The sequence below is a fragment of the Ranitomeya variabilis genome, chromosome 5 (genome assembly GCF_051348905.1).
Source record: "Ranitomeya variabilis isolate aRanVar5 chromosome 5, aRanVar5.hap1, whole genome shotgun sequence".
Taxonomy (NCBI): Eukaryota; Metazoa; Chordata; class Amphibia; order Anura; family Dendrobatidae; genus Ranitomeya; species Ranitomeya variabilis.
In genome coordinates this window covers 80895669-80904630 of record NC_135236.1, presented here as the reverse complement: position 1 = coordinate 80904630, position 8962 = coordinate 80895669, and positions in this window count along the sequence as shown.

Genomic DNA, 8962 nt, shown 5'->3' with positions numbered 1-8962 from the left:
GTGCTCTAACTGGGGCCCCATATGCTGCCTGGGGCCTCTGTGCTCTGCCTGGGGCCCCATATGCTGCCTGGGGCCCCTGTGCTCTGCCTGGGGCCCCATATGCTGCCTGGGGCCCCTGTGCTCTGCCTGGGGCCCCATATGCTGCCTGGGGCCCCTGTGCTCTGCCTGGGGCCACTGTGCTCTGCCTGGGGCCCCATATGCTGCCTGGGGCCACTGTGCTCTGCCTGGGGCCCCATATGCTGCCTGGGGCCCCTGTGCTCTGCCTGGGGCCCCATATGCTGCCTGGGGCCCCTGTGCTCTGCCTGGGGCCCCATATGCTGCCTGGGGCCCCTGTGCTCTGCCTGGAGCCCCTGTGCTCTGCCTGGGGCCTCATGTTCTGCCTGGGGCCACTGTGCTCTGCCTGGGGCCCCATATGCTGCCTGGGGCCCCTGTGCTCTGCCTGGGACCACTGTGCTCTGCCTGGGGCCCCATCCCCGTGTGCTGCCTGGGGCCCCTGTGCTCTGCCTGGGGCCACTGTGCTCTGCCTGGGGCCCCATATGCTGCCTGGGGCCCCTGTGCTCTGCCTGGGACCACTGTGCTCTGCCTGGGGCCCATATGCTGCCTGGGGCCCCTGTGCTCTGCCTGGGGCCACTGTGCTCTGCCTGGGGCCACTGTGCTCTGCCTGGGGCCCCATATGCTGCCTGGGGCCCCTGTGCTCTGCCTTGGGCCCCATATGCTGCCTGGGGCCACTGTGCTCTGCCTGGGTGTAGGACACTGGTGACGTCACTTATCTCCGGACATTAGCTCCGGACATTAGCTCCGGATATTAGCTCCGGACATTAGCTCCGGACATTATCTCCGGACATTAGCTCCGGACAAAGCCACGGAAGTTGGCACAAATTGCAGGAAGTAGTATTCTACGCAATTAATCTCCGGACATTAGCTCCGGACATTAGCTCCGGACATTAGCTCCGGACATTAGCTCCGAACATTATCTCCGGACATTAGCTCCGGACAAAGCCACGGAAGTTGGCACAAATTGCAGGAAGTAGTATTCTAGGCAGTTATATATTAGATATATATATAGGTGATAAACATATATATATGCCCCTTTTACACACTGTATGTTGATCTTATCAATTTATTCACGATGCAATATACAACCACTGTCCTTAGAATTTTTTTTCTATATTGTATAATACACATAATACACTGTATTTGGCTATATACTTATATGTATACACATCCTTATTATTTATGTATTACACTTTCTTATATACAATATTTAAATGAATGTATGCCGCTTTTCTTGTATGAGCAGTAGCAATATTTCCGGCACTTGCGCTGTACTATGGAGCTGCTTACACTTCTGGCCCCTGCCCTGACATCTGCGCTCCACAGTGGGGCACATGACACTTCTGTTTGCATGCTATAGCCCCACAGAGTGCTACTCTTTTGGTTAGTAGCAAGGTAGTCGTGGATGAGCTTCTGTTCCCACTCGTTTTGGCATCATACAGACAACTCGTGTCCCAGTCCCGGTGTGCTGCTGTGTGTGAGGTATATCTCACTTACATAAGGGCCGCAGCTCTCTTCTGGCTCAAGGAATTCCTCTTCTGGAACCAGGGAGCAATTATTCCAGGAGACACGAGGTTCATTAAAACAAACTTTTACTTGGTGAATGGCAGTATTTACAGGCAGTTATAGAGGACTAGATGGTGGCCCAATTCTAACGCATCGGGTATTCTAGAATATGTATGTACCGTATTTTTCGGACTATAAGACGCACCGGACCATAAGACGCACCCCTAATTTGGGGTGAAAATTGCAGAAAAAAAGATTTTTTTTATAAGATGGGGTTCCGTCTTATTGTCCAAATTTACAGAATCTTACCTGAGGGCTGGCGGTGGCAGAGCAGGGTCACAGGAGGCATGGTGTCGGCAGAGTGGGGTGATGCGGTACAGCGTGCACCTGAGCAGGGTCCCTTCCTGCTTAGGTGGGCAACGCCACGGCCTGGTGTCCATGGGAGGGTTGCAGCAATGGTTACCGGCAGAGGTGCGGCGATGAGGAGGCGCAGTGAGCGGTATGGCATGAGCAGGGTCCCTTTCACAGGTGAGGTGATTCAGCAGCCCGGTAAGCAGCAGAGCCGGGTGAATCCTGTTGTTATCGGTGGTGGCAGCCATCTTCCTGAGGCCGCGCATGCGCAGATGAAGTGCTCTGCTTCCCGGGGCTTCAGGAAAATGGCAACGGGAGGCCGCGCGTGCGCAGATGGAGATCACGGCGGCTATTTTCCTGAAGCCAAGATCTAAATCTGCGAACTCGGCTTCAGGAAAATGGCTAGCGCGATCTCCATCTGCGCACGCGCGGCCTCCCGCGGCCATTTTCCTGAAGCCCCGGGAAGCAGAGCACTCCATCTGCGCACGCGCGGCCTCAGGAAGATGGCCGCCGCCACCGATAACAACAGGATTCACCCGGCTCTGCTGCTTACCGGGCTGCTGCATCACCTCATCGGTGAAAGGGACCCCGCTCACTGCGCCTCCTCATCCCCGCACCTCTGCCGCGGCACCTCTGCCACCGCGGTAAGCCTGCATTACGACTATTAGACGCACCCCCTATTTTCCCCCCCCTTTTTTGGCGGGAAAAAGTGCGTCTTGTAGTCCGAAAAATACGGTATACAGTGGGGCAAAAAAGTATTTAGTCATTCAGCAATAGTGCAAGTTCCACCACTTAAAAAGATGAGAGGCGTCTGTAATTTACATCATAGGTAGACCTCAACTATGGGAGACAAACTGAGAAAAAAAAATCCAGAAAATCACATTGTCTGTTTTTTTATCATTTTATTTACATATTATGGTGGAAAATAAGTATTTGGTCAGAAACAAAATTTAATCTCAATACTTTGTAATATATCCTTTGTTGACAATGACAGAGGTCAAACGTTTTCTGTAAGTCTTCACAAGGTTGCCACACACTGTTGTTGGTATGTTGGCCCATTCCTCCATGCAGATCTCCTCTAGAGCAGTGATGTTTTTGGCTTTTTGCTTGGCAACACGGACTTTCAACTCCCTCCAAAGATTTTCTATAAGGTTGAGATCTGGAGACTGGCTAGGCCACTCCAGGACCTTGAAATGCTTCTTACGAAGCCACTCCTTCGTTGCCCTGGCGGTGTGCTTTGGATCATTGTCATGTTGAAAGACCCAGCCACGTTTCATCTTCAATGCCCTTGCTGATGGAAGGAGGTTTGCACTCAAAATCTCACGATACATGGCCCCATTCATTCTTTCATGTACCCGGATCAGTCGTCCTGGCCTCTTTGCAGAGAAACAGCCCCAAAGCATGATGTTTCCACCACCATGCTTTACAGTAGGTATGGTGTTTGATGGATGCAACTCAGTATTCTTTTTCCTCCAAACACGACAAGTTGTGTTTCTACCAAACAGTTCCAGTTTGGTTTCATCAGACCATAGGACATTCTCCCAAAACTCCTCTGGATCATCCAAATGCTCTCTAGCAAACTTCAGATGGGCCCGGACATGTACTGGCTTAAGCAGTGGGAAACGTCTGGCACTGCAGGATCTGAGTCCATGGTGGCGTAGTGTGTTACTTATGGTAGGCCTTGTTACATTGGACCCAGCTCTCTGCAGTTCATTTACTAGGTCCCCCTGCGTGGTTCTGGGATTTTTGCTCACCGTTCTTGTGATCATTCTGACCCCACGGGGTGGGATTTTGCGTGGAGCCCCAGATCGAGGGAGATTATCAGTGGTCTGGAATGTCTTTCATTTTCTAATTATTGCTCCCACTGTTGATTTCTTCACTCCAAGCTGGTTGGCTATTGCAGATTCAGTCTTCCCAGCCTGGTGCAGGGCTACAATTTTGTTTCTGGTGTCCTTTGACAGCTCTTTGGTCTTCACCATAGTGGAGTTTGGAGTCAGACTGTTTGAGGGTGTGCACAGGTGTCTTTTTATACTGATAACAAGTTTAAACAGGTGCCATTACTACAGGTAATGAGTGGAGGAAAGAGGAGACTCTTAAAGAAGAAGTTACAGGTCTGTGAGAGCCAGAAATCTTGATTGTTTGTTTCTGACCAAATACTTATTTTCCACCATAATATGCAAATAAAATGATAAAAAAAACAGACAATGTGATTTTCTGGATTTTTTTTTTTCAGTTTGTCTCCCATAGTTGAGGTCTACCTATGATGTAAATTACAGACGCCTCTCATCTTTTTAAGTGGTGGAACTTGCACTATTGCTGAATGACTAAATACTTTTTTGCCCCACTGTATATGTATATACGTCGCTCTGTGAGTGGGGGTTAAATTCCGCACCAGTATGATTGGTGGCGCCCAGCTGGCCGTTTAGCGAAGCGTGGTTCAAATCTGGCTCCAATTCGCGGCCGGACTGCGCCTGTCGCTGATTCGTGCCCGGCCGGCCGCAACCAATGACCGAAGCGGTGTTTAAATACCGCGCCAATATCGCTGATTGGTCGCGGCCGGCCGTGAGCAACCAATCAGCGAAGCGTGGTTTAAATCCCGCATCAATTCGCGGCTGGACTGCGTCTGTCGCTGATTGGTCGCAGGATGTCGGGGGTTCAGGGCGCTGGATGTCAGGGGTTCGGGGTGCAGGATATAGTACAACCACGTAGTATATAGCACAGCCACGTAGTATATAGCACAGCCACGTAGTATATAGCACAGCCACGTAGTATATAGCACAGCCACGTACTATATAACACAGACAGCCATGTAGTATATAGCACAGCCACATAGTATATAGCACACCCATGTAGTATATAGCAGCCACACAGTATATAGCACAGCCACGTGGTATATAGCAGCCACGTAGTATATAGCAGCCACGTAGTATATAACACAGCCCACACAGTAAATAACACTGGCCACTTAGTATATATCAGTCATGCAGTATATAACACAGCCCACGTAGTATACCGCAGTGTGGGCACCATATCTCTGTTAAAAATAAGAATTAAAGTAAAAAATAGTTATATACTCACCCTCCGGCGAAGTTGTCCCGATGCGGCGAGGCTGCCGCCAGCTTCCATTCCCAGAGATGCATTGCGAAATTACCCAGATGACTTAGGGGTCTAGCTAAGTGGTCTCGGTCTGTCATGCCATCCTCTGTACCAGCCGTGCCAGTCAGTACGTGCCCAGTCCATTGGGGGTCAGCTACCATCCACCCAAGGTCAGACCTGGTGTAGCACCTGGTCCCACCTCCTTCTCACTTCGGTTTGCGGTATCGTCATCCACGTGGTCGGACTTGGTGAAGCACCTAGTTAAGCCCCTTTAGGCTTTCCTTGGGCCACGGCACAGTGGTTCCACCATCTAGCCTGTAACAGCGTTGTTCACTTTCACACACTGGTTGGGCATTGAGTTGGTCAGGAATTGTTCAATTTCACACATTGGTCAGGCAATGCTTACTTTTACACATTGGTTGGGCATTGAATTGGTCAAGCTTTGTTTACTTTAACACATATCACTAATTTAATCAAACAGTACTAATCCTAACTGCCAGGTTCATGTGAGGACACCAAGACATTAAGGTTTAAACTTGGGAAATCACAAAAATAAATGGGTTTCACATCCTGCTGTACCTGTTTTTTTCACCAAAAACACTGTAAACACTGTAAAAACTGATGGCAACATTTTTGCTGCACTTTTGCACTTACTGCTTTCTATGATTTAAAAAATGCTGTAAAAGCGCTAAAAGAATTGACATGCTGCAGTTTTAAAAAACGCAACAGTTTTCCAATACAAAAATTGTCTTTTCAAAGAGGAAGAGGACTTGAACTCGAGTGCCACCTATTGGAAGTGGCAATCCTAAAAGTCAATAATGAGTTTTTATTGAGCCTTGCCATATCATCATCTCATACAGCCAAGTCAGATCTCATACTTTGCGCTGGCGAGGGGCAAAACCCCTAAACATGTGCCTGCAAACTGAGATTCTTGTTTGGCTTTTATCCAAGGTCATGTGACAAGGTTCGCTAAAGGGTCGACAGCGTCTTTCAGGATCGCTGCTTCCAATAGGTGGCACTAGAGTTCAGGTCCTCTTCCTCTCTGAACAGGCAATTTGCATATTTAATTTCCCAGACGAATACTGCATGGCTTATAAGCCTCCTCACATTGGCATGCCAGGCATGTCACTCTCCAGAAGGACAAAGGTTACATGTTAGATCCCAGCAGTTTTTCAATTCAGTCAGGAAAGAAAAATTCAAGTGAGTGCATGAGACTTCTGAAATCTCATAGCGTTTGCTGGTATTGTAAAAAGCTTTTAATTTGCATTAAAAAAAAATGCATCCAAAATGTAACGTGTGAACATCGCCTTACTATTCATTCTTTTGGAGTAAAGTCTTTTGTAATCTTGATTCTGGAATTTATTTAGGAAGGATCAACACCTTTGGCGCTGCTTGGCTGAACAATAGTTTCTGGCCAATCAGAGCCAAAGGGGTTAATCAGGTGATGTGACGTGGCGATAACCCCACCCATTGTGACAGCTGTGATTGGTGCTGTGTCACACAGTACAGATCACAGCATGTCACGTGTTGGTTTTTTTCTTAACTTTATTGACATATTGCTGTGATTGGATATTACGTTTCGGCTATTGCCTTCTTCTGGACCCCCAGAAGAAGGCAATAGCCGATACATACGTAGGGGCAGGCACTGGCACCCACCAGAGGTAATCTTTTTTTGCACTATTGTAATCAACTCTTTGTAATCCTTGACACTACTTTAGGAGAATGTTTTATTTTCTACTATCCAAGAAGTATCGTTTCTCCTTGCGGAGATTGACATGCTAAGCATGCCGAGATGAGGAGACTTAAAGCCGTAATGCTCCTCTATGAAATATGCTAATTATGCAAATTGTCTTTTCAGAGAGGAAGAGAACTAGAACTCTAGAGCAACCTATTGGAAGGTAGCAATCCTACAAGTCAATGTCGACCCTTTAACGAGCCTTGTCACATGACTTAGGATAGTAGCCAAACCAGAAGAGACAATTTGCATAATTAGCATTTTTTCTAATAGGAACTTTAGTCCTCTTTTTTTATGTAATACCCTGTGTAGTGTGTTAGTCCACCAACTTTTAAGTACAACCTCTTTACAATATGTGGTGGGTTCTTGTTGCCAAATTTTTGGTTTCCCACTTTTTAATAACTTTTTTTGTTTGTTTTTCTTTGTTAATAAAATTTTGTATTTTTATGTGTTTGGTTCCTGCGTACATTTTTTTTTCTGATTTTGTTATACTGTACTGAACCCTATTTATGTCCATCTTTGTTTGGCAATTTACTATCATTGTTTCATATATTGTGTTTGGTACATTTTTTTTATTTGATTCCTTCATTATTGACCCTACCCCCCCCCCCCTTTTTATAATAAAATGTAGGTCCACCTATGTGAGGACTATTGAATTTATGCATATTCCTTCTTTGGGTCAAGAAACATAGACTGTTGTCATATGAGTCTGATGTTTGACTCTTGAAATTGATGTTTGTGAATTGTTGAATGGCTGCTACTTACCTCTTGTATCAGCTCCTACAGGTTACTGTCTGCTATCTTTGGAGGGCAGGGACTCGGGGTCATTGGACAATAAATGTTTGCTAATATGTTGATTACCGATTGTACCAGGCCATGCAGTGTCTTGACCTGCAAAACAGTGGAGAACAAATTCAGCAGATTGATTAAATACACAAACAATGAGAGTTAATCTCATCCCACCTTCCCTCTGACCTGTGCATGATGACTTGAACCACAAATGTGGGTATAAAAAGGGATTTCTATCCTTCTGCAAAAAGGGAGAGACTCTACAGAGCAGCAGCCAAGACACCATGGCTCCATCAAGAGGAAAGCAGGGAAAGACTCTACAGATCAGCCAAGGCACTATGGCACCATCAAGGGGAACACAGATTGACATTCTACAGAATGCCAGCTTAAGGGACCATGGCCCTAGCTGAAAGAATACAGAAATGCCCCATTGACCATCACTAAACCGATGGAGACATTTTGGGAAGCCAGGTTGGTCACCTGGCTCCATGGATACGTTTGAAGAAGCCAGGTTGGGACCCTCCTTTCATCTGGCTCCATGGTGACGTTTGGGTAAGCCAGGTTGGGACCCTCCAGTCATCTGACCCCATGGAGACATTCAGAAAAGCCAGATTGGGACCCTCTGGTCACCTTGCTCCATGGAGACGTTTGGAGAAGGCAGATTGGGACCCTCTGGTCACCTGGCCACGTGCCTAAATGGACTGTCAGCTTCCTAAGCTTGTTGTTACCTCGTCTCTGTGGGTGCCCGCCAAAAGGGGAATGCCACTGGTGGTGGTAGTTGGCCCTGGAAGCCCTGAAGTTGCAGCTGCTCTAATCCCGGCGAGTCAGCAGAAGGGTGAGGCTACGTTCACACTTTGCGGGTTTTGCTGCAGATCCGCAGCAGATTTGACACTGCAGATCCGCAGCAGTTTTCCATGCAGGGTACAGTACAATGTTACCCTATGGAAAACAAAACCCGCTGTGCCCACGCTGCGGATTTCCGCGGAAAAAGCCGCGCGGCTTTTCTGCGGAAAAAAAGAAGGAGCATGTCACTTCTTGGTGCAGAATCGCAGCGATTCTGCACCCATAGAAATGCATTGATCCGCTCACTTTCCGCATGGGGCTGTGCCCACGTTGCGGGAAGTTAAGCGGATAATGTGTAGATGGTACCCGGGGTGGAGGAGAGGAGACTCTCCTCCAGGCCCTGGGAACCATATTTTGGTGTGAAAAAAAGAATTAAAATAAAAAATGATGCTATACTCACCTCTCAGCGCTGCCCGCGGCATCCGGTCTCAGTTGCTGTGCGAGCAGGACCTGTGGTGACGTCGCGGTCACATGACCGTGATGACGCCGCGGTCACATGACCGTGACGTCACGAAGGTCCTTGTCGGCACAGCCGCCTGCAGCACCGAGGAGATCCGGACATCAGAGGGTGAGTATAACCAATTTTTA